Source organism: Mus musculus, chromosome 10 (genome assembly GCF_000001635.26).
Source record: "Mus musculus strain C57BL/6J chromosome 10, GRCm38.p6 C57BL/6J".
NCBI classification, from domain to species: Eukaryota; Metazoa; Chordata; class Mammalia; order Rodentia; family Muridae; genus Mus; species Mus musculus.
Genome location: NC_000076.6, coordinates 90,689,591 through 90,713,964, shown reverse-complemented (window position 1 = coordinate 90,713,964; position 24,374 = coordinate 90,689,591). Strand labels below are relative to the sequence as shown.

At 43.9% G+C, this 24,374-nt stretch overlaps 1 protein-coding gene across 37 annotated transcripts in view; it reads right to left on the bottom strand.

The window, feature by feature from the left end:
- Anks1b (ankyrin repeat and sterile alpha motif domain containing 1B) overlaps positions 1-24,374 on the bottom strand; it is a 1,100,386-nt gene that overhangs the window by 259,336 nt on the left and 816,676 nt on the right. The gene's annotated exons all lie outside the window — the stretch shown is intronic.

The window sequence follows — 24,374 nt, the reverse complement described above, 5'->3', positions numbered from 1 at the left end:
ATTGGCCCATGGGCAAATCTGTGGGACATTTTCTTGATTCCTATTTGCTATAGGTGGTCTGTACCATCTCTAAGAAGGGGAAATAAATCCTTTCTTCCCCTAAGCTACTTTTGCTCATGGTGTTTATTACAGCAATAAGGGAGCAACATCAGAAAGCTCAGGAACACAGTATTCGACTCCCTTACGGGAGTGGCAGTCTGGACTGTGAAGAGGCGCTGTGAACTCACAAGGTCCACAATGCAGAAGCACTAATTCCTACAACCGTTCTCTGAAAGACACATTTTCTTTCCTTCTCGAAGATGTCAAAGAAAAAGGTAGAAATATTAAGAAACTTGTCTAAGATGCCCAAACTAGTGAGCGACACGCCAGATTTCAACATCATGTCTGTAACATTCCAGAGCCCGTGTGCTTCTCACTACATCTAATTGTAACTCATGTTTCCCCTGAAGAACTTTTCCTTAACAATTGTACTGGCTGGTTTTGTGTCAACTTGACACAAGTTGGAGTTACCACAGAGATAGGAGCCTCCTTTGAGGAAATACCTCTATGAGATCCAGCTGTGGGGCATTTTCTCAATTAGTGATCAAGGGTGGGAGGGCTTCTTGTGGGTGGTTCCATCCCTGGGCTGGTAGTCCGGGGTTCTATTTTCTCAATTGGTGATAAAGCAGGGAGGGTCTCTTGTGGGTGGTGCCATCCCTGGGCTGGTAGTCTTGGGTTCTATAAGAAAGCAAGCTGATCAAGTCAGAGGAAGCAAGCCAGTAAGTAACATCCCTCCATGGCCTCTGCATCAGCTCCTGGTTCCAGTCCTGACTTCCTTTGGTGATGTAGAAAGTATAAGCTGAATAAACCCTTTCCTCCCCTACTTGCTTCTTGGTCATGATGTCTGTGCAGGAATAGAAACCCTGACTAAGATAATAATACTACACCAGTAAAATTTTAGCCACACTTATTGGTACCAGAGATTAATAAAATGTATTTTGAGGATATAGTTCAAAATCATGTTTTTGAAACAAGGGAAGTTGAGAACTATTAGGTTTCAACTCATGGACAAGTCTCACCCAGTATCCATGATTTCTCACAGAGCTTCTCGCCCTGTCCCCTACCCTAGACCCCTCCCTCCAAGGGGCTGGGCTTCACGTCCCCTTCCCCAGCCTGATTCCTATATATCAGAGCCTTTTGGCTACACTGGACTCCTAGCTCAGGCCGCCTCTCTTGGTCAGCTGCTCCTCCCTCCATCCCCATCTCTCCTCTCATGGTCCTGCTTAGTCTGCCAGCCAAGTTCAGCCTGGACTCTTTCTTCTGCCTGCTTTCTCCCTTACATCTACAGTAAAAATCTTCTCCATATGTCAAGAGTAATCATGTCCTCTTCCTTTTACTTATTTATTTTTATTTTCTTCATTCAAGAATCCTAGGGACACTACAGAAGACAGTTTTCTTAGGATGACAAGAATCATCTGAGGACAGAACTCACTTGGAGACACACTTAGAAGCACCGCAGTTTACTACTGGAAAGAGTCACTGAAAATAAGGGCCAATAGAAAACAATGAATGAAGTCAGATAATCTGAGCCATAAGGTGGAACCATTACTTTCACAGCTGAGAATTCTGAAATAAGAAGTTCATTATGGCGGCATAGGCTTTTAATCCCAGCACTCAGGAGGCAGACACAGGTTGATCTCTGAGCCTAGGCCAGCCTGGTCTACAGAGCAAGTTCCAGGACAACCAGGGCTGTTACACAGATAAACCTTGTCTCGAAAACCCCCCAAAATAAACAAATAAATAAGGAGAGAAAAGAAAAAAAAAGAATTCAGAAATAAGGAAAATCAAATTGCCCAACCAATTTGTCTTATAATCAGCCAAAATCGATCCGAGTAGAGTACCATGAGTTTCTTTAAAGACACTAAATAGTTGTAGCTTGATTGCGCATATGTATATAACAAAAATAAATAATGTGTCAATCAAAGGTAATATATGAGAGTTCCTGCTTTAGCACATTCTGAGTTGGTATTATGAGCAGTCTGCATGGCTCATAACCTAAAGAGTAAGCAATCATCCAGCGCTGTTATCTCCATTTACAGTTTTCTAATGACTGTCGCCGAGCGTCCTTTCCTATGCTCATCAGCCATCTGGGTCCCCTCTTCTGTGAGCTAACAGTTCGTATATTATGTAAATAGCCAGCCTTCAGCATCTAATCTTATTGAAGTTTTCTAATAGATGGAAAAGTTTGGAGATTCTTTTGAAGTTCCTACCCAGACAACAAGGGAAAGACAGAGAAGCTGACAAAACCTTGCTTCCTCTTCTTCCCAAGTCTGCAGATAGACCAGATTTCCCAGTCTTCCTCCCATGACCTTTGATCACGTGACTGATCGAATTCTAAATGTGCAATGTGGATGAAGATGGTGCAATAGGCGCACCATGAAACTTACCTGCTTCCTTTCATTATTTTCTGGCTCATTAAGGGAAGGCTATGAAGATCTTCTAGGGGTCCTGGATAAGGCAGGAGGATGCTTCGGTTTTGGGTAACCCCATGAAAGACTACATGTCTGTAATATGAGCTTCCATACTAGGCTATCATTTGATGGAGAAATTAATCTGTTGGGTTAATCTACTGCAAACTGAAATTTTATCTTCCATTGTAGCTAAAGTTATCACTAATTATATATTAACATATTATTTGTGAATTACTATCCTATTTCTTCTTTTATAATATTTAATATTGTTTACTTTTATCTTATTAGGGAACCACCTGGGAACTGATTCAATGCTCAGTAAGATTTGGATAGTGGCCTTCTTGGTCTTTTACAGATTTCAAGGGGTATTGAAGATTCTTTGTAGAGTAAGCTTCATATACAAATGCCAATATGCATACATACATACATACATACATATATGCCTACATACATACATAAACATTTTAGTTAGGTGAATAAATTACCTTTACATTCCTAACCTAATACAAGTATTTTCTTATGAATATGTTTTGAATTTTGTCCAAAGCTCACCTACTTCTTTTACTATCAGTATCATATATTTTTGATCTTTAATCTTTCAATGTAATAGATAACATAATAGAGCTTTCTCATAGTAAATCATCATAAATTTCTGGTAAACCCTCTCTTATTATGTATATACCTATATACATACATACAGACATTCACACATGCGCGCGAGAGTGTGTGTGTGTGTGTGTGTGTGTGTGTATATGTAGTGCTGGAGTTCTAGAGAATTCCTAGAGAGCTGCTAATCTTCAGCATATAAAGGAATCCTGAAGAAGCAAGTTCTAATACCAGCAAAGAAACACCTGAGCATCAGCACAGATGAGTTTGTCAGTAAGAGCGAGGGAAGAGGGTAAAGGCTTCCTTCTTCCAAGTCCTTGTATGGAGGTGCCAGCAGGTGTGGCCCAGAGTTAGGGTGCTTCTCAATTCAAATGGTGAGATCAAGAATGTCCGTCATGATCTCCTCAGCGGCTTGGGTGTTCATGGATTCTAGAGGGAGTCAAGTTGACAACCAAGATTAGCCATCGCACTAGGGAAAACTGATTTTGGGTTTGTCCTCATCTTCTCGGTAGGTGTCTTCTACACTCCAGGCTTGGTTGTGTGCTGCTCCAGGCACACCAAGTGTCTAAGGCTGATTTGGGATTTGGAAATGGCATCCTGGAGGCATCTCTAGGCTGAAATGAATTTTCATGTGAAATCTTCAGTCTAGAGCTTCCCAGATACGTAACGCAAACTGACAGGAAGCATTTGCTGGCCCGTGGGGTCAGAGCTCTTGGGAAGAATCTGTATACCTCACTCTCAATTTAGACTGAGAAGATAACCTACCCTGATATTTCCTTTTGCAGATGAGTAGATTTGTCCTGTGGCTGTTTGTCCAAATCCGTATGGTCATTTAATGTGGAACCACTTCAGGGTTGATGCTTTGCAAAATGATTTCCCTTCTCGGTCCTCTTTGGCTCAGAAGATCATTATTATTATTATTTTTTAATTTTATCTAGATTTTCCCAGCTGTCTCAATAGGTATTTTTAGGCTAACAAGTTATTCTGAATGTTGCCCGAACAGGAACTGATTGCTTTCCCAGCTAAGAACTTAAAAAAGTAAAGGGGGCTTAGCAAACTCGGATCTACAGGATAAAAATTATACATAAACAAACAGATCAATTAGTGGGAGGAATCTGCATAATAAAAGGTTTCACCGCAGGACTGCTTAAAATAGCGAGGATCCCAGGGTGTGCTTGGAGCATCTGGGAGACAGTCTATTGTGTCTTTTGTCTTTGTGGTCTGTGGTTAGAGAGTGGATGGTAAGGAACCTTCTGTAAAGCCGAGAATCCTTTTTACATGTGAATGCTCACTCTTTAATTTGCCAGTTTGTGAGTTTGGGCCCTTGTATATCTAAGTTTTGTCATTTGGCTTCAATAGTAGACATCTAGATAAAAGTCCTTTGTAGAGTGTATAGAATTAAGTCTCCTGAGGATGCTTTTGTATTTTGACATTAGATAATCCAAACAATCTGCATATCTAAAGGGTGGAGTAATGAGATCTTTCAAATATTGAATATGTGCATTTCCACATCATTTCCCATGGGTCTTGTTAATCGAAATCTGTCCAAGACATTTCCCATTCAATGATTTATTTCTTTGGATACGTTTGCTTAAGCACACAACAAACAACATCTTTACCAGACCATAATTGTTCATTCATTGCGTTCAACATTAGTGATGAAATTACTGTCAGTATTACAGGGTGCACACACACACAGACTCGTTCATTACTTTGTTGAAGGCCAGTACTATAAGCACTGAATAGAACAGAAATATTTTTCTTCTCTCTAGAGCAAACAATGATGATTAGAAAGCTTATCTCATTATCTCTACAATCTGCTCCCCGAGTTCCATTCTGATACATCATTAAATATTTTAATAGAGTAGGATGTGAATGCATGTGTTCTGAAGGAAACAGGAAGCAAGCATTCACTGCTGCTGCGCTCTTGAACAAAATCTGATTCTCAGCCTGGCTTGCATAGTGGAGTCTCTGCAGAGCTCCCAATAATTCCGATGCCTGGCTCCTACTCTCAAGATTTTGATTTAATTCGTCTGGGGCGAGTCCGACAGTGGACATTTGAACGTGTAGCCTGTATTAAGACCTCAGCGTCTTTAGTCAGATCTCAATTAGTCAGAGTCACTTAATCAGAAGCCTCAACCAACTGACCCTGGGGAGGACTGTAGGACTAAGTTCTGTTTCTGAGAGAGAAAAGCAACCATTGGAAAAAGCTCTGGGTAGCTAACCCTGATTCCCTCTAGGAAGAGAGGGCCCACATGGCCTAAGCTTCTGATTCAGAGTTCTCAATAGAATAGGGTGAAGAATCTGTCATTGAGGAAACGAGGCTAAGTGTGTCTTTCTCTGTTTACCTCTCTTGCATCCATCATGGAGAAAACAAGAGTTAATTTTAATTAAAAAGACACAATAGTGTCTTGGTGTACTGATGGTTGGGTGTATGTATATACTGATATAAAACAAGTATATTGGATGTGGGTGGTTCATGGTTATAATATCCCAAGGCAACTCTCTCTTCCCCTATCTATTACTTCAAATTTATTCAATGGTACTCATTTAGTTTCTCCTTGCCTCTGAATCAAAACTTAGGCAGTCTTACTCACTGTTCGAAGTTATAAAAAACAAAACAAAACAAAAGGCTGTGATCATTTTAGACAGAAAACCAGTCTCAACTTGGTAATCAAATATATTCATCTTATCCGCCTGTGGAAATTGCAATCTTGAGAAGAAGTTGAGGCCCCTCACTGTTCCAAGTTAGGCCCTTGAAATGGAAGGCTGGTCATAGAAGGTGCGCTGGTTGGTGTCTCCTCCCTCATAAGCACCAGACTCTACATATCTTTAGGTTTAAGCTATATTGAAGGCTTAGCATTCCTTTATCATGTTATATTACATGATATATAATGTGCAGCTAGCTGTTTCTAACTATCCTCCACCTTTATGTCTGATACAACAAATTGACTTTTAAACCAAATCCATTCTTTTATATTATGTGTATGGGTGTTCTTCCTGCACATATGTCTATGCACTATATACATTCATGGCCTTTGGAGACCAGAAGGGGGCGTCAGATCCCCTGGGATTGGGGTTATAGACAGTTGTAAACTGCCATGTGAATGCTGGGAATCGAACCTAGGTCCCCTGGAAGAGCAGCCAGGGCTTTTAACTACTGAGCCTTTCTTCATCTTCCCAGCCCTTGCAATTTGTCTTTTAAAACCACTCCAGGAGCCTGGGGAGATGGTTTAGCTGGTAAAATGCTTCTCATACAAGCATCAGAATTTTAGCTCAGATTCGCCAACAGCCACAGAAAGGTTAGGTGTCAGTATGCCTCTGTGGCCCCAGTGTTGAGAAGGTAGCAGGATTGCTGGTCCTAGTTGGTTCACCGCTCTAGCTCAATTACTGAGCTTCCTTGAGAGAGCCTGTCACAACCGAGAGAGATACCCAACATTGGCCTCTGCCTCCATACATATATATAAGAACACATATAGAACAGCAACATACACATACGGATGTAGAACATACACGTGGGTACATACAAATCCAGTTTGGACCTCCATCCCTCACTGAGTCCATCATTAGGCAGATACAGCCAAGAATTTAATAAGGAAGCTGTCAGGAGTAATTCAGCAATAAGTAAACACTTATCTGGGGCCTTCTGTGGTACTGATCAGAGTCAGAGTTCCTTAGGTGGCGAGTGTCCAGACTGTTCATTTTCCAGACGAGGGAACTCATGAGGTCAAATGACTGGCTGGATAATTTCATGGCTGCTCAAGGGACTGCATGAAACTTTCAGCGTATCATATTGCTTGGTTTAATAGAACGGGGCATCCCACTAAATTAAAAAGGTTGTCAACTCCATGGATGAAAAACTCACCCAAGGAACCATGACTCAGCTCAGAGGATGCTAGTCGGGTCCGAGGCATGGTGCAGAGAGCAGAGACATGCAATCAGACAGGCTCAGGGCTTCTCGTCACCTACCAGCCTTAGGCAATTTCTTTAACTTTCCTTAACTGCAGTTTCCCTAGATGCGAAGCAGAAAACAAATGCTCATCCTAAGAGTGTTGTTGGCTGAGTCCGAGCATAGGAAGGTATATCTCACTGTGAGACCTCCGAGGTGCTCTAAGAAGGCCAGGTGTTACCACCACTGCCACGACTACTCTAGAAAATGCATATTTCAAAAGCCTTTATGGGCTTTCATAAATGTTTTACAGATTAATCGAGCAGTGTGTTGTTAAGAACTTGTTTAGCAGCCACGAAGAGGAAACATCGAGACATAATTGACTTCTCCTGCCCCAGAGTCTCTCTTTGACGGACCCTCCTCCACTTGATCCTTACCCAATTCAGGTGGAAGAGTCCGTTCCCATTTCATAGTCGCAGTGGCCACATTTTATACGTGTTATAGTTATTTCAGTTTGCAGCATCATTTGTAAGCATCCATATGAATGTGTGTTACTTAAACACACTTGAAGTGATCTGTCTATTTAAAGCAATTAGCACACTGTTTTGTAAACAGTGGACCATAAGGCTACCATTACTGACGTTATGAGTATATCCTCGGACTTTTCTACCAGTTCTCCTCTGTGAAAACAAAACATAATTCTCCTGGACACCACTTTCTCGATTGTTTGAAACTCCAAGGATCGTGGGTCACCAACATCAGCTCAAACGGTGTTTGTACTCACTAGGGACATGGAGGTGTTGCTTGAGGGAGGGAGCCTTTGCAGGTGTTGGTAACAATTTCAGCTTCAGAGAGCGGTTTGTTTTATAATACATGCACACGTTACACATCTTTTCCCACTTGGCTTTTGTCACAAAAGTCCCAAGACATTTTTTTTTTAAAAGGCTATATTCTCTTTAGAAATCTAGATGGCGGGGAGATGTGGCGACCACCTGTTAGGGAGAACTCTCCCATCAAAAAGTCTGAAAGCCTTTCCCTGCTGAATTCTTATGGTAACTCATGAAGGTTGGTTTCTCTCAGGAGAGAGAATGCTTAGATGAGAATGGGCACTTCATCCACAGAGAAGGGCGGTAGACTGGAGGATGCAACACATCTGTATCGTATCCGCAGCTTGCTTGCCCCTTATCCAAGGCAGCCCAGAAAGGACTCATTACGTGGTCATGGCAGTCAGTTTTTTACATGCCATTTAGCTGCTTCCCTATGAATGTCACTTGTTTTTTCAAAGAATGAGCAGAAAAGGTTCAGCCATGGGATTCTTATAACTTTTTTTTAATGAACGCTAAATGACGTTTTATCTTTGAAAGGGACCATGGGTACCCTTGATTACAACCACCTTTATTAAAATAAACATCTTCATACACAAAACGATATAGAAAGAATTCAGAGGAAAATCCAGACTGGGGATTGTAGCCATCATCTGTGCTCAGTAAATCAAGCCTGCTTATAAATATGCATAATTCTTATTTCTTTTAATAAAAAGAGAAACACAGATTTTGCCGGAATAACCAACTGCAGGTAAAGTAGGCTTTTTTTTTTTTTTGTACTGATTCCTGCTGCTTCTCTTCTAGGGTAGGATTATCAGAAAGAAAAAGAGTCTCTGTCTCCCCAGCAAGGTATAGATTGGATAAGACACAGAGCCATCATTAGCCTGGTAAATATCCAATAAAGGCACCCTACTTTCCGCTGCTCCTCCTGAGTTACCTGCTGCATATGAAAGTGCTTAATGTGTTTAGGACACTGCCACTCACCTGGTCCCTGTCACTCCTCATGTTAGCAGAGGAGGGGGATGTGATGGAGAGGAGGGAGGCTGTTCAGGGTTCTGATGCTGCATAGCGGTCCAAGGGTTCTCTGTGAGTGAGGCTGGATCAGTCATGCTACCGCCCACCTTCCCCTCTTCCTCGTTTTCTTGTCTAACAGCGCAACCCATGTGGCATGCTTTTCCGAAGATGCATTGGGGGAAAGTCTCATCATGCATAGCAGGGAGTTAATAAACCCCTGGGCAGAGGCAGGCTCTTCTAGAGAAACCTAACAGTCTCCAAGAAGCACATTCGAGACTCATCATTTCTCCAGTAACTGGCAAGAAACCCAGAAGCGTGAGGCGCACTGCGTGTTTTAACAGATATTCTGGGAGATGGCAGCGTTGAACATGATGTAGCTAAGTTATAAAAAGATCGGCTGAAACATGCTGGAGGGGTGGGGTGGGGGGAGCACTCTGGAAAGAGACATGGAGTCCAACAAACTCAGGCTTGAGTCCTAGCCCAGCCATGTACCACATACCCTGGGTGTGCTGAACATTCGTTGGTCTCCAGCCCTTCTGTTGTGAAATCCGGAGGAAGGATAACGCCTACGTCATCAGACCTCCAAGGGATAGAAATGCTTTGTCAGTTACAGAGCTAATGAGAACGCTTTGGGAAAGTAGCAGGGACCTTATCCTGGTCACTTCTCCTCCGGGAGCTGTCAAGGAAGTGGAATTCAGCCCTGGTCCCCATCACTAAAGAAACACTGGGTCTCCCCATTTTGGCCTCAATCCTGTTGTGCAATTGGCCAGGTTGTTGACATGAGTCCACTCTACAGCCCACTGTCAGGTCCATGTGGTTGCCAATCAAAGATGCCCCAGGGATCGCAGCCTTCACTTGCAAGTGGGCAGGGTGGAGGGCAGCTGCAGTCCTTGGGAACAGGGGATATGGCTACCTCCCTTGACAGTGGCTATGGTGATCATCTTGGAGATGGCTGGACCTTTGATGTATCTTATTCCTGACCTCTATTTGTGGGTCAACATCGGACCAATAGTCCAGTGCATCCCGAATGCCCATTTCTCTACTCTGCATCTTCTTGTAGCTCCTGGCTCCTTTCCTTCTTTTCTGTGTGAGGAGTAAGATTGTGAGCCCAGTATCCACCCCTATCCACTCCTGCTGCAGCTTCTTCCTCCAAGCAGAGTCTGCAAAACCTTCCTTTCCACCATGTATGTGAGCCTCCTCCATGAAGTCCGTCCTGATTCCTTCCCTCCAGGGCTCACCTTTTTTTTTTTTTTTTTTTGAGACTGGGTTTCATGATGTTGCCCTGGATGGCCCAGAACTCATCAGACCAGGCTATGTTTAACCACACAGAGGTGTGCCAGCTTCTGCCTATCCACTGCTGGAGTTAAAGGCATGTGTCACCACGACCAACCCACCAAGTCTCACTCAAAAATTATGTTATATTCATTAGTTATAATAGCTTCATTAGTGTTTTGAGAATTTCATAATGCAGCTATGTATTTTTACAATTTGTCTCTTGCTTCTTCTTCTCCGAACTACTTCCAGATTTACCCCCCACCCCACAGCCTCCAGCCCCACCCTCTCCCAACTTTTTGTTTTAAATTTTTTTTTTTTTTTTTAGCTCACTGATTCCAATTTGTGCTCCCCATATATTCAGTCTTGGGTCCACATATTAGAGTGTTGTTGACTTAACCAGGGATTCACACCCTTAGAAAAACAAGGCCCTCCTCCTCCCCAAAGCCACAGCTCCCCAGCTAGGGTGGGGTCATGTGCTCCTCCACTTTCTATGCTAACTCACTTGATCTTGTGTAGGTCTTACACAGGCACCAATAGGCACTGTAGTACAAAAGCTCACTATATCGTCATCTCCAGACAACACTGTTTGGGTCTGCTTCCCGGAAGCCTCTAGGTTTTACATTCTTTCTGAAAGGCTTACTTTAAGGTCCCTGTCAGAGTGTCCCTATGAGACTCTCGAACATGACTAGCATCACACCATGCTGTTCTCATTCCCACTAGACTGTGAGCTCTTCAACAGAGAGATCTAAGTCTACTTACTGATCATTCCCCAGCAATTGGGGCAGAGCCTAGCACAAGGAAGGCCGGTGGCAAATGGCCCCTAAATGGGGTGGACTGGGACCTCAACTGCCACCCACTGATTTACTCACACAAGGAAAGGTCATTCCATGATGTAAGCAAGACGCACACCTGACTCCTCTCTTTCTGATCCCTCTTCCCTGTTCCTCCATCTGCAGGTGAGAAGGGCCCAAGAGAGAATAAAACCCACCACACACTGAATTCTCTTTTGTTTTCATTTATATTTTGACCCTTAAAAATAACCTCATGACTGGCTGTTTTCCTGGCACCCTTAACCTGAAATAGCCAGAAATATGCTATGGATAAAAGAATTGGATAATTAAAAGATTGATGAGGTTATCAGTAAAAATTTTTGAAACTGTTCTATACTTTGAAGACATGAGATTGAAGAAATCTGTTTTCTTCTTAGCTTTACATAGCGTGCCTAGGAATTGAGAGTGTAAGGATCTTCTCACTCAATATTATTGACAACAGTATAAGATCTTGCCAGAGGATATACTGTCGTCTGGGCACTGCTTTCAGAGGGCTGATACAATCAATTGCCCACCACAAGATCCATTCCAACATCCCCTCTGCTGCCTGCTTGTCCCTGGAGAGGTTGGGGAAGGCTCAGATCCATTCTCCCATCTTCTTGAAGTTAGACAGTGGGTGACATATGGTCAAAGAGGTGTTCCTGGAAGTCATGATGAAAAGGTTTGGATTTCCTCTGGCTGTTGACCCCCCCACCTCTTCCTCTACCTGTGACTGCTGAAGCTGCTGAAGATACCTTGTCGTCAAAAGGCTTACGGTGCAAAGACAAGGCACCATGATGCAACAGAGAGTGAAGCAAAGACAGAGAGGCCTGGGTTTGAAGGAAGCTTAATGGCAGGGTACTTGCCTAACACACGCGAGGGTGAGGCTCTAACCATTAACAAGTATCTACTTCCTCTCTTAAAATTAACATTTATTATCATTATAACTATTATTATTATTATTTGTATGTGTGTCTGCACATGCTACACTGTGTGTGTGTAAATCAGAAGATAACTTTTGAGAGAGTTGGTTCTCTTTTTCCACCATGGGATCTGCAAGATAAGCCTCAGGTCTCCAGGGCAAGCACCTTTACCAGCTGAGCCATCTTGCTGGCCGATACGAAGCACTTCTCAACTTCTTGTTGCCCAACACCACTCATGCCAACTGGTCAGGGTTTGGTTCTGTAAACAACAACACTGTTCTAATGAAACAGTTCCCATCCTCCCCAGGGTAATCCTCAGCAGTTGTCTCTTTGCATCACATCTGCCTGCTTCTGCATCCTTTAAGCGTGAACTATTGTCGTTCCCTCCAGGTGGAGGGCGATGGTCCTTCCAATCCTCCATAGAGGTCATGGAAGCTTATGACCTGACTGAGGCTTATGGCTGACTGAGGACTACTTTCATTTAATATACGGTATCCAAGTTGGGATTCCTTTAACAACCATGAGACCATAACATTAAAACTGGTTCCGTAGATACTGATTCTAGAATATCACTGTATGGCTCCCATAGGTTGCTGTATAATCTATCAAACTAAAAAAAAAAAAAGGTGGGGGTGAGGAGCTTAATCTCATATAATACTGATTGTGAGAAGTCAGGAGTTAAGGTGTCAGGAGGGCTGTGCCCCTCAGAAGGCTCTAGGGGAGAGTCCTTCCTTGCCTCTTTCAGCCCTGGGTTACTCCAGTATCCATGGCAAGACTACTCCAGTCTACCTCTTCCCACGTTCAGCATCTCACTAGTCTGTGTTCTTGCTTCGTTTATAGACACAAGTGGGATTTCAAGTCTATCTAGGAGAACTCTCAACCTCCCTAATGCTGCAACCCTTTAATACAGCTCCTCGTGTTGTGGTGACCCCAGCCATACAACTGTTTCATCACTACTACATATAAATATCTGATATGTACTCTCTAAGGGGTCGAGGTCCACAGATTGAGGACTGATGGTCTAAATAATGCAGGTGAATTTTCTCCTGAGTCTGTAACCTAATTACGTTTACAAAGACCTTTTTTTTTTTGACTACTGTGATGGTTTGTATATGCTTGACCCAGGAACTGGCACTGTTAGGAGGTGTGGCCTTGTTGGAGTAGATGTGCCACTGCGGGTGTGGGCTTAAGACCCTTACCCTAGCTGCCTCGAAGTCAATATTCTCCTAGCAGCCTTTGGATAAAGATGAATAACTCTCAGCTCCTCCTGCACGATGCCTGCCTGGATGCTGCCATGCTCCCACCTTGATGATAATGGACTGAACCTCTGAACCTGTAAGCCTGCCCCAATTAAATGTCGCCCTTATAAGAGTTGCCTTGGTCATGGTGCCTGTTCACAACAGTAAAACCTTAACTAAGACAATTACTAAGGTCATAGCTACAGGTTCTAGGCAGATATATCTTAGGGAGTCATTCTTATAATTACATATTATTTTTCTTCACATCCTAGAAAAATCATTCTAATTGTCTTATTTTTACATCACTGGTCTTGTGAACTTTGAATGCTTTTAGCCAGTATTATATGAGATTACATTAAGTAGCTTTTAAAGCAACTTAAGTTTTGTGTTGGGTCAGAATTTAAGGGTGTTTTAGGAGATACCAGCTAGGTTTAATATTTTAAAGTAACCATTTTGTTATATCCTATTCTTTATTTTCCATGTTAAGTATGACATAGATGACTTAAGATGGACAAATGCATCCCAGGTGTGGCGGGTACAAAGGTGAGCACACCATTAGCAAACAGAGGCAAACAAGGAGACTCGGGGCTCTAGAAGCAAATACTCGCCAGGGTAACATGAAGTATGCAGAGACATTAATTAGTCTGCATGACAAGGAAACCATGGTCCAAGGCTCATGACAGCCGAGCTGAAATAATGTAGAAGGAGAAGAGTTAAGTTGTACATGGAGTGACCCTGTCAGTGGGACAGCGAGTTTAATGGCCCTAAGGAAAGGGCATGTCTGACTCTTCTATTGCTGTGAAGAGAAACTGTGGTCAAGGAAACTCATAAAAGAAAGCATTTCCTTGAAGGCTTGCTTACAGGGCGAGCCATTAACAGTCATGGTGGGGAGCAAAGCAGAAAGAAGGCAGGCAAGCAGGATTAGTGCTGAAGCAGTAGCCAAGAGCTTACATCTGACCAACAAGCAGGAGGCAGAGAGAAGGGGGGAGAGAGAGAAAGAGAGAGAGAGAGAGAGAGAGAGAGACAGAGAGAGAGAGAGACAGAGAGACAGAGAGACAGAGAGACAGAGAGACAGAGACAGAGAGACAGAGAGACAGAGACAGAGAGACAGAGAGCTTTTGAAACTCCAAGCCCTATGCCCAGTGACACACCTTCTCCAACAAGGCCATACCTCTTAATCCTTTTGAAACTGTTCCACCAACTGGGGACCAAGCTCTTAAACAAAGGTACCTGTGGGGACCATTCTCATTTAAACCATCACAGGCCATGTTTGGAGTTTGCCTAATCAGAGGATATACAGCCCAGAATCAGCAAGAACATGTCAGGAAGAAGCAGAAGAGACAACAAGGGCCGATGGTAAGCAAGTCGCCAGTGCCTGAGCTTCCTCAGGGTTTTCAGGATTTTCCATTCCCATGTCAAAGGGACCACGGTTCGCCTGGCTGAGCTGCTCGGGATGCATCCTGGCATAGGCAGCCTGTCATTTCAGACAGAGGCTCTTTGATTCTTTCAGCTCCAATGACTCTCTGTGTCGACATCCTCGGAATATTCCAATCACGCAGGCCCACACATCCGTCCCCACAGGGGTTTTTTCATAGTTTTGCTAGGTGCATAGTGATTTTTAAAGTGGGAGATGGATAAGGGACCCCAGCAGCATAACTCGCAATTGCCAGCACCCGACAAATGACTGTGACGGCAAAAGTCAGATATCTGGAGAGACTTCACTTTTGATGCTGCATCCCGACAGAATCTGAGGTCTCTCTTGCTGTATGCGACACAATATCATCCTGATCAATGGGAACAAAGGCGGGGAGGATTTTCTTTTTGTAATAGAAGGAAGACATTAACCCCTGATGAGACTCTCCATTTGTTCCCTCTCACGGTGCTTTGCTTATATGGTATTTTACTGATTATAAAGCATATGCTTTTCCTTAAGAAAAGCTAAGGTGTCGTATCAGCGCTGCCTCGTGATTGCTTGTGGCCTGCCTATGTAGTTTGTACACATATACTCAGTTCTAGCTCTCATGGGTTGGGTATAACTGACATGGAAGCTGTATTTAAGCCAGGTGTGGATCATGCTTTCGATCCCTACCTTGAGATCTAGAATCAGGACGATAAGGAGTTCAAGGCTACTCTCAGCTACACAGGAAGTTCAAAGCCAGTCTAGGCGACATGCGATCCTAACTCAAAAAACAAACAACCCCTTCCCCCCAAGCAAGCAAACCACAAAATGTACAAGACCCCATGAGGCTCAGTTGATGCTCACAAAGTATCATCAAGAGATTGCTGTTCCAGACATATATATTTTTTTTCTTTTTAAAAGCAGGGAACCCTAATGCATTGAGGCAGAATGAAGAGATTCATAGTAATAGGCAGCATATAATGAATGCTCTGTTCCTACCGTGCATGAAAAAAAATGACATGATATAGATGCCAAAGACCTTAAGAAAAGCAGAAAAAAAATCCACAAGGATCTTTAAGTGGGAGAAACAGCAATGGCTGCTGGGAGGTGTGTGTGTGCTGAATGGACTTATTTGTCCTTCTCGGGGCTATGTAAAATCACAGCCAGCACAACTTAGAATAGACACCCTTTGGAATCCATGAAGCCCAGTGGAGCCAACTGCAGTTTTTGTCTTTAAGATGACCATGCAAACACTAGATCCTGCTTATTTCATTACATCTGAAGGGCCCTACCGTCCCTTTACGGGCTCTCGGCGACTGGATTGCTTGGAAACTCACATCCATCAATTGTCTCCAGCCTGGGTCAGACTGAGCTAATTCACTGAGTGGTGAGTGAATGCAGGCCAATACATCTAAATACGCTCCTCACTGTGGAACAGAGGTAGAAGATTGGGAAATGAGTGGACTTAAAATAAAATAGAATAAAAAAAAAATTATTGTGCATGCATGTGCCTCCCCCATGCCGTGTGTGTGTGTGTGTGTGTGTGTGTGTGTATGTGTGTGTTTGTGTGTGTGTGTAGTGCCAGAGCACATATGTGAAGTTAGAGGAGACTGGCTTTGCTGATCGGTCCTCTCCTTCCACACTGGCAACTGAGAATTGAACTTCTCAAATTTAGGGACAGGCGCCTTTATCTGCTGAGCCATCTTGCTAGCCCTAAATGGTCTTGGTAAATAAATAGCTTTTCTGGGGCAATAAATTTTAAATTCAACTGAAGGAAGTTATGTTTGAACGTTTTGAGTTTGAAAAATCAGGCCGAGTGACCCTGGGGTCTCCCCACCCTCTTCCCTCACTGTACCTGGCTCTCAGATCCACGTGAGAGAATAGTTTGGGAAGCCAGCCAGCTGGAACAGGATGAAATATTTCACACTCCTGCTGTGGACAAGTTGTCAATCACTGTGTGTGAAGTCCAGCCTTGTTTTCCCTCAGGGTTAACAGTCATTCGCTTCTATCTGCTCAAGATATCGTCTTAATGATGGAGTCAAGGGGCTCTACAAATAGCAGGTCAATAGCTGAGGACGAGCTGCCCAGTGTGCGGTGGAGGAGAAAGGGCAGCTCCTGTGCTCCGAGCCCCAGGCTGACTGCTCTAATATCTGGTTGTAAAAACAAAGAGCTTCTGCTAGCAAAGATGGCCTCCCACAAGTTGCAGGGCACAGAGATCGGTGCTGGCCTCACAGTGTCTTTTTTTTCCAGCCTTGGACCACGGTGCCTGTCGGTAGCATCATTGTTTCTAAGGTAGAGAGGAGTTGAATGGTTACATGCTCCTACAGACAATTGCTTCTGTACTTTGTATCAGAAAGGCTTGGTAGGTACCTCTGCTTACTACATCTCCCTGCAGCTCCCGATTCTAATTCCCCTACTTTCCATCTCAACCTCTGGAAATAGTTTAGGCTACATAAACCGGTACTCACCCCCTTTCATTTCCCTTGTAGCTGGTTTCTAATTCAGCAAGCCTGTCTTCATTGTAAAGCCTGGACCAAATATTCCCACCTCTTCCCACAAATGCCTTTAGGACTGGCTCTACCACCTTGCCCACACTCAGCATCTGTTCCTTCCGTAGTAGCCACGCCCAGTACTCACAGATACTCCAAGCCAAGAATCTCTGCCATTCCAAATCCCTCTGGTGCCTAGACTCCTACTTGGCATACAGCCCAGTCTCTGCATCCTTCCGGGCCTGGTCCTTGGCTATCTCTCTGACATCATTCGTGATGAGCCTAACCTGTAGCTCATGATAGTCCTCTTTCCCTTCCTCTTCAGTGACCACAGGGTATTTGCTTGCACTGTCCACTCCCTCAGCCTGGAAGGCTCTTCAAGCCCATATTTTCTTCAGAGATAGCCCAGTGATGCCATCTCCTTAATGATGTCCATGACAACTTTTCTTAAGACCTGATCTATTTGTTAGAGATTAAAACATTATAAAATATAAAACATGTTTTAAATTTTCCTATCTGATATAACATTAGCTCCTGCCTACTGATTGTCTTTCTCTTTAGAACATTATTCCAATGTATTGTTTTTGTTGTTCTTGGTTTTTTTTGCCATTTCTGGGGATGGAACCCAGGGTTTCACATATGCTAGATAAGTATTCTATATCAAGGAGCTAATCTCTTTCTCTCTCTCTCTGTATGTGCATGTGTGCTGTGTGTAAGAACACACATGCACATGCATGTGCCACAGCTCAAAAGATCAGAAGACAATGTTCAGGAATCATCTCTCTCCTTCCACCATGTGACCAGACTTGGCAGTGAGCACTTTTATCCACTGAGCCATCTCACAAGCTGTCCCCTCCCCATGTTGGGCAGTCTGGTTTTCAGTTGAGCTGATGTCTGAACCCCGGGACTCGGTGGTGATAATTCACCTACATAGGACGGAAGAAGTTCTCTCATGCCCATGGAACTCTGGCTCCTGTCTAAGTTACCACCTCCCTCAGCCCCCACAAGAGAAGCATGGCTATAAGTCATGTAGGCAATGTCCAAAGCTTATGACCTTCAGGCTAAATTCCTCCCCATTTACCTAGCAACATTAAAGATAGCAGCATACCATAAAAGGGGATGTTTCGCCCCTCTTCCCTCTCCTCTCCTCTCCTCTCCTCTCCTCTCCTCTCCTCTCCTCTCCTCTCCTCTCCTCTCCTCTCCTCTCCTCTCCTCTCCTCTCCTCTCCTCTCCTCTCCCCTCCCCTCCCCTCCCCTCCCCTCCCCTCCCCTCCCCTCCCCTCTTCTCCCTCTCTTACTCTTACTTTTTCTCTAGCCTTTCTTCTCTCTCTCTTTTTCTACCTTCTCTCTTTCCCCCTGCATTTCTACAATAAAGCTCTAAAACCATAGACAGTCTCTGCTCATCAAGGCCTACTGCTCTTGGAGGATGGGATAGGTTTTCTCCTAATGAGCCATTTCTAATCTCGTGATGGAAGGCTTTCCTGTGATCCAGCCAAAGTCTGCTGCGCTCACTCTTGCCAGTATGGGAACCTCTCTTCCTTATGCCATCTCTCCCATAACCCCAGGGCTACAGGGTATAACCCCAGGGCCCCTTTTGGTTTCAGGGGATGCCCCTTGTCCACCCCCCATCAGGTGGGTCAGAGGCTTGGATGCCCACCTGGGGCTGAGTGGAAAGCATCTGGCAGCCCTCCTGCGTCCACCTATCCAGAGCATAGGTGGAACTCTAGCCGGATGTGGGCTATCCTCCCTCTCCCCTCCCCCCCTGCCCCTTATTAGTTCCCACACCCCCACCCCTTTGATTGTTTATTTTTGGACAGTGTCTCACTATGTTGCTCAGACTGGCTTTGAACTTGTGATCCTTCTGTCTCAGTCTCCCAAGCACTTTCTGAGTCCTTAAAGGCCCTCACAAACACCCTCGTGTCTGGTCTGCCTTTCAATGGTAAGAATTTTACCCAGCATTCCAGGCACCCTGGCGATAGCAGTACCCGGAGGTGGCATGAGGATATGAGTCAGGTAAGTGGCTGCTCCTCTTGTACCCTCTGCTGCCAAGTGGGTATAGTTCATCTCTGATGATCTTACTTCCTATGGCTCCTTCTGTGTCTTCCTTTTCCACTCTTCCCCTGGCAGCAGGTCACCCAGAGACTCCGTAGGAAAATCACCCTTGGGTGCACATCTAGCTTAGCCTTTACAACCAGATCCTTAAGCAGTCTGATGTCTGGCAGAAGCAGAAGAACACAAATAAACAGGAAGGTTGCTATGGTGGTCAGGTGTCTTGCTCTAGGCTATGTATGGAACCAGAACTTGGTTTTGGCTCACCTAACTTCGTCCAGCCTCTTTTTCACTCTGCTTCCCTGCAAGCCACCACCGTTTGCTTCCTGTTCATGTCTTTCTGTATTCCTGGATTTGTCCTGAATCTTTCCTGCCTGTACTGGCTGGTTTTATGTCAACTTGACACAGGCTGGCGTTATCACAGAGAAAGGAGCTTCAGTTGAGAAAACTGCTTCCATGAGATCCAGCTGTAAAGCATTTTCTCAATTAGTGATCAAGGGTGGGAGGGCCCCTTGTGGGTGGTACCATCCCTGGACTGGCAGTCTTGGGTTCTACTGCAAGCCAGTAACATCCCTCCATGGCCTCTGCATCAGCTCCTGCTTCCTAACCTGCTTGAGTTCCAGTCCTGACTTCCTTTGGTGATGATCAGCAGTGTGGAAGTGTAAGTTGAATAAACCCTTTCCTCCCCAACTTGCTTCTTGGTGGTGATGTTTGTGCAGGAATAAAAACCCTGACTAAGACACTGCCATTTTCTACCCTCACAGGACCTAACCCTTCACTCGGCATTGAGGTGCAAACAGTCCACTGCATAGTGACTTAGTTCACTCAGGTGCCTGCAGGCTGTCACTTGCTCTTTCAGGCTGGGGCAGTTGAAAGGAGACATACATCTAAGGATTTACATATTTCTTTAGGGGATGTGGGAGAACGCATACTACCTGGCTTCTGCTTATTTTGCTTTGAGGTTTTCCACTTAACCTGACTCTTTAGACTTCCAAGGCCTTTGGCATTTGCAGGTCAAGATATGGTCTTTTCTTGTATCTTGCTCTCTCTGTGTCTCCCTTACACACACACACACAAACACACACACAAACACACACACACACACACACACACACACACACACACACACACACACGGACGGATGGACGTGATCACGTATAGCAATGTTCCTCCTACATCTCATCTGCATTCACCGTGTTACCTAGTGGCCACCTGAAGATGGCAATATCTATGCATGGCAGCCACCCCAGCCAGTACTGCTCAATAGTTTCTCTGTAAGCCTCATGGATGTTGAACCTGTTGTGTGCCTGTGTTTCAAGACCAGCCTGGTGCATCTCCTTTCACAACATAAGATATTCAGGGATATATGCCATCAGGGATGTATGCCTTTTGACTTTTCTCCTCAGAACGTAACCAGCCCTCTCCATCTGTAAAGCGAGCAGCACAACAGAGCCCATCTCCCAGGGACAAGGAGCCCTGAACTATGAGGCTGATGGAGAAGCCCTGGGAACTGTGTCTCCCCCACAAACATCCCTAGGTCAGTTAGAAATTATTGCTTGGTACTTTCAATGTGTTATTCTGGGAGCAGGAGCAAGTAACAGAATGGAACACACACATCCTGACCCTGATGGAGTCACCAATGGTTTAGCAGTAATGATTACCTTCAACTGTCAAAAAGCAAAGCAAAGCACACCAAACCAAACCAAACGAAACCACAGTAAACCATACCACACCATACCAAACCAAACCAAACCACACCAAATCACACTACACCACACCAAACCAAACCACACCATACCAAACCAAACCAAACCACACCACACTACAACCACTCCATACCAATCAAACCAAACCACACCAAATCACAGTACACCATACCACACCAAACCAAACCACACCAAGCCAAATTGCACCAAACCAAACCATACTGAATCACACCGCACTATACCACTCCATACCAATCAAAACCACAGCACACCAAACCAAATCACACCAAACCAAGCCAAACCACACCAAATCACACCACACTACACCAACCCATACCAAGCCAAACTACATCAAACCAAACAAAGTCAAACCACACAGAATCACGCCACGCCACACCACAAACCAAACCAAACCAAACCAAACCAAACCAAACCAAACCAAACCACAGTAAGCAAAATGAAACCAAACCAAACCAAGGCAGACGGGGTTCAAATTCTAGCAGTCTGACTCTAGAGCCCAGCTTCCTCAATGGGTCCAGAATGGTTCTGGAGATGCTAAGGGTTTATGCATAGTCTGAATACAGATTTCAGGAAGAAAGCCAAACGCTCACTCACTCTTGGCAGCATTCTGCTCAGAGGTGAAAAGGCTGCTTGGGGACTTGCCCTATGTGGTGGTGTCACCACACTGACATTGCAGGTGGAGGAGAAGGAAGAGTCTAGGGACAAATTCTAGAGGAGAAGCTCGTCAGCGAAGAGAGACAGGCAGAAATGAGGTGTTTCTCTTAGTGCTCTAATCGGTGTGTTCCCTGGAACATGCCCAGAAGATTCAGTTAGCTCCTAGAACCCAGTTCCACCGAGAACCCGCTGGCTGCACCTCCACTTTGCGCAGAGTCTGCATCACATAGTTGAATGAGCACAGAATTGATTCTCCACGAGAGGAGACGTCAGGATTTCATCTTCTAAAGTAGGCTAGTCTGATGGCCAATGGACCTAATAAATAAACTCTCAGCATCTCACAGGTCTGGTGACTCCACTATCGTGCAGCCCGTTTATCATCCAAGTCACTGTACATTGATTTTGACATTCTTGATCCCAAACATTTAAGAGTCTGATAAAGTTTTCTGTCTGGACCTTTTACTTCTTATGTCTCATGTTCTTAAAGATGATTTTCATTAAAAAAAAAAACAACAACAAAAAACCTGAGTCAGAGGGGCTGGAGACATGGCTCAATGGCTAAGAGCACTGGCTGCTCTTCCAGAGGCTGAGTTCAATTTCTAGCAACCACATGGTGGCTCACAACCATCTATAGGGGGATCTGATGTCCTCTTCAGGCAGGCCTATATGTATATGTATATGTATATGTATATGTATATGTATATGTATATGTATATGTATATGTATATGTATATGTATATACACACACACATATATATGCAGCAGAGCACTCATACATTAAGTAAAATTTAATAAATAAATAAACAAATAAAACAGATTTAAAATTAAAAATAAAAATCCCGAGTCAGAGCTTACAAAGAATGATCTGACTACCCATAATTCCAAATGCCATTCTCCTTTGTTTGCTCATCAGAGCTGTTGTGGTAGACTGATTGGCCCGTATTCTCCATCCATCCCTGTGCCTATGTAAATTTACAGCTTGTTCTGTGAAGAGACAGGTCAGATCCTCTCCTCCCATGTTGATTTGGGTATTCAAAATAGTTCCTGTCGGCCATTTGTTAGGAGATGAGCTATAAGTAGAGGTTCAGCACAGAGCATGCCCAGGGCTGGAGAGATGGCTCAGTGATTAAGAGTGCATACTGCTCTTGTAGAAAACTTGTTGGGTACACCTGCCTCTGAGGCCTCTGGTCCTCATGCACCTGCATTCCTATGCACATATGCCCACATATATACACATACACATATACAATTACACATACACACAATACAACAAAACACCTTCAAGACATCTCAGTGCACACCTGTTTTTTGTTGTTTCTCTTCTATTGTAAGGATGCATGCTAGAGGACTGGGCAGAGAAATAAATCCTGGTCATGTCAGCTGTGATCATCCAAGACCCCGACTTTTCTACCCCAGTAGATCAGAGCCAGCTACAAGTGTGTGTGTGTGTGTGTGTGTGTGTGCGCGCGCACGCGCGTGTGTGGTCGGATGAAATTGGGAGAAATTTCCAGCCTAGTCTGGCTCATAAACCAAACAACTGCCAGCTGTTTTAGGGTGTGTATTTTTGCACGTTTTGTGCATGCGGCAGAATGGCAATCACTCACAATGCTTCTGTCAATCTTGGGAACGTGGAAACTGGATGGTTGCTTAGTCTTCTTTAAAGGAGAGAACCTGAGTGCAAAGCGCTGTGATCATATGTTCCTGGGTTATTTCTTCAAACCCGTGAGCGGTATCATCAGGGGCATAGAGAAGGTTATTAACTCAGATTTCAGGGTCTTGGAAATGGAGGGTTCAGGGTTAAGTGACTTGCCCAAGGAAGGCTTGTGGAGGAGCTAGGATCTAAAGCCTTGAAGAATTCTTTGTGAAACTGTGATTTTTTTTTAAAGCACGGTTACTAATCATTTTCCTTCCTTATTCTATTTTAAGGCATCTATAAACAGGTAAACAGAAGTGTGCTGGTGAGTAATATATGCATATTTAAAGGAGCCCTGTCACTCAGATTAATCTAATCTGTGGACTGCACTGTTTCCATTTTGGTAAAAACAATTTTAATCATGTGGTATTTGAAATTTGTGTTCGAATGTCTACAAAAAAATAAGAGTCTAATGAGTGACAAAGAGTCAGGAATAGGGAATGGTATAAAACTGACACAGAATAAACTTCAGTTCTACTCGAAAAACCACCACCACCACCACCAAACAAAAACAACAAAAAAAAAAGAATTTGGTTTTTCATTTAGTACCCTGTCCTGTACTTTAGGTACATTGCCACCAGGTGGCGGTAGAGCGTCAGACAAAAGTCTGTACAGTAAAACTGCTTCCAATTCTGAGGTTCAAGCTAACAAGCTCTTTGCCTGAGATCAAAAAGCATTTGAGACCACACTTTGCAGTTTAACATAATACATTCTTTAAAAACCAAAATAGCTTAAAATTAAACTCCTGGCAATCCTTACACATCTTTAAAACAGATATGAATTCTAAGCCACAGAATCACCGAGCTCATTACTATTCGTTCAAGGTTTCCACTGATTTCCATAATGGCGAATAGGAACCTTGTACCCTACCTTGATGGCTGTGTTGACCTTCCCCGTTTTCTCTGGCACATTACTTACTGCCCGTCTCTGGCAGGATAGCATGCATTATAGGTTTCAAAATTCTTAATAGTTTTTCTGGCTTTCTTTGTCCTTTAAGCATAATATCGGATTGTCTCTTAAAATAGAAACGGAACGATTTCTCCAGTGGATCAACATGCAAGAGTGGTTATTTGCATTTATACGCATTTGCATGTATGGAGGACGGCTCCTTTTTATTTTCTATACTCTATAGGGTATTTCATTAGGTATGTCTCTCAAATCTCACGGGAGCACGAGCAGTTTGTCATAATTTACCAGCGACACAGCCGAATTTCTTTAGTAACAAGTTCCGTCCTAAATGTCTTGAAAAAGGAAAAAGTCTCTTCAAGAAACAAACAAAAAATTATCTGTTGTATTAGAAATGTGAGAAAACCAGCAAAACAACAACAACAACAAC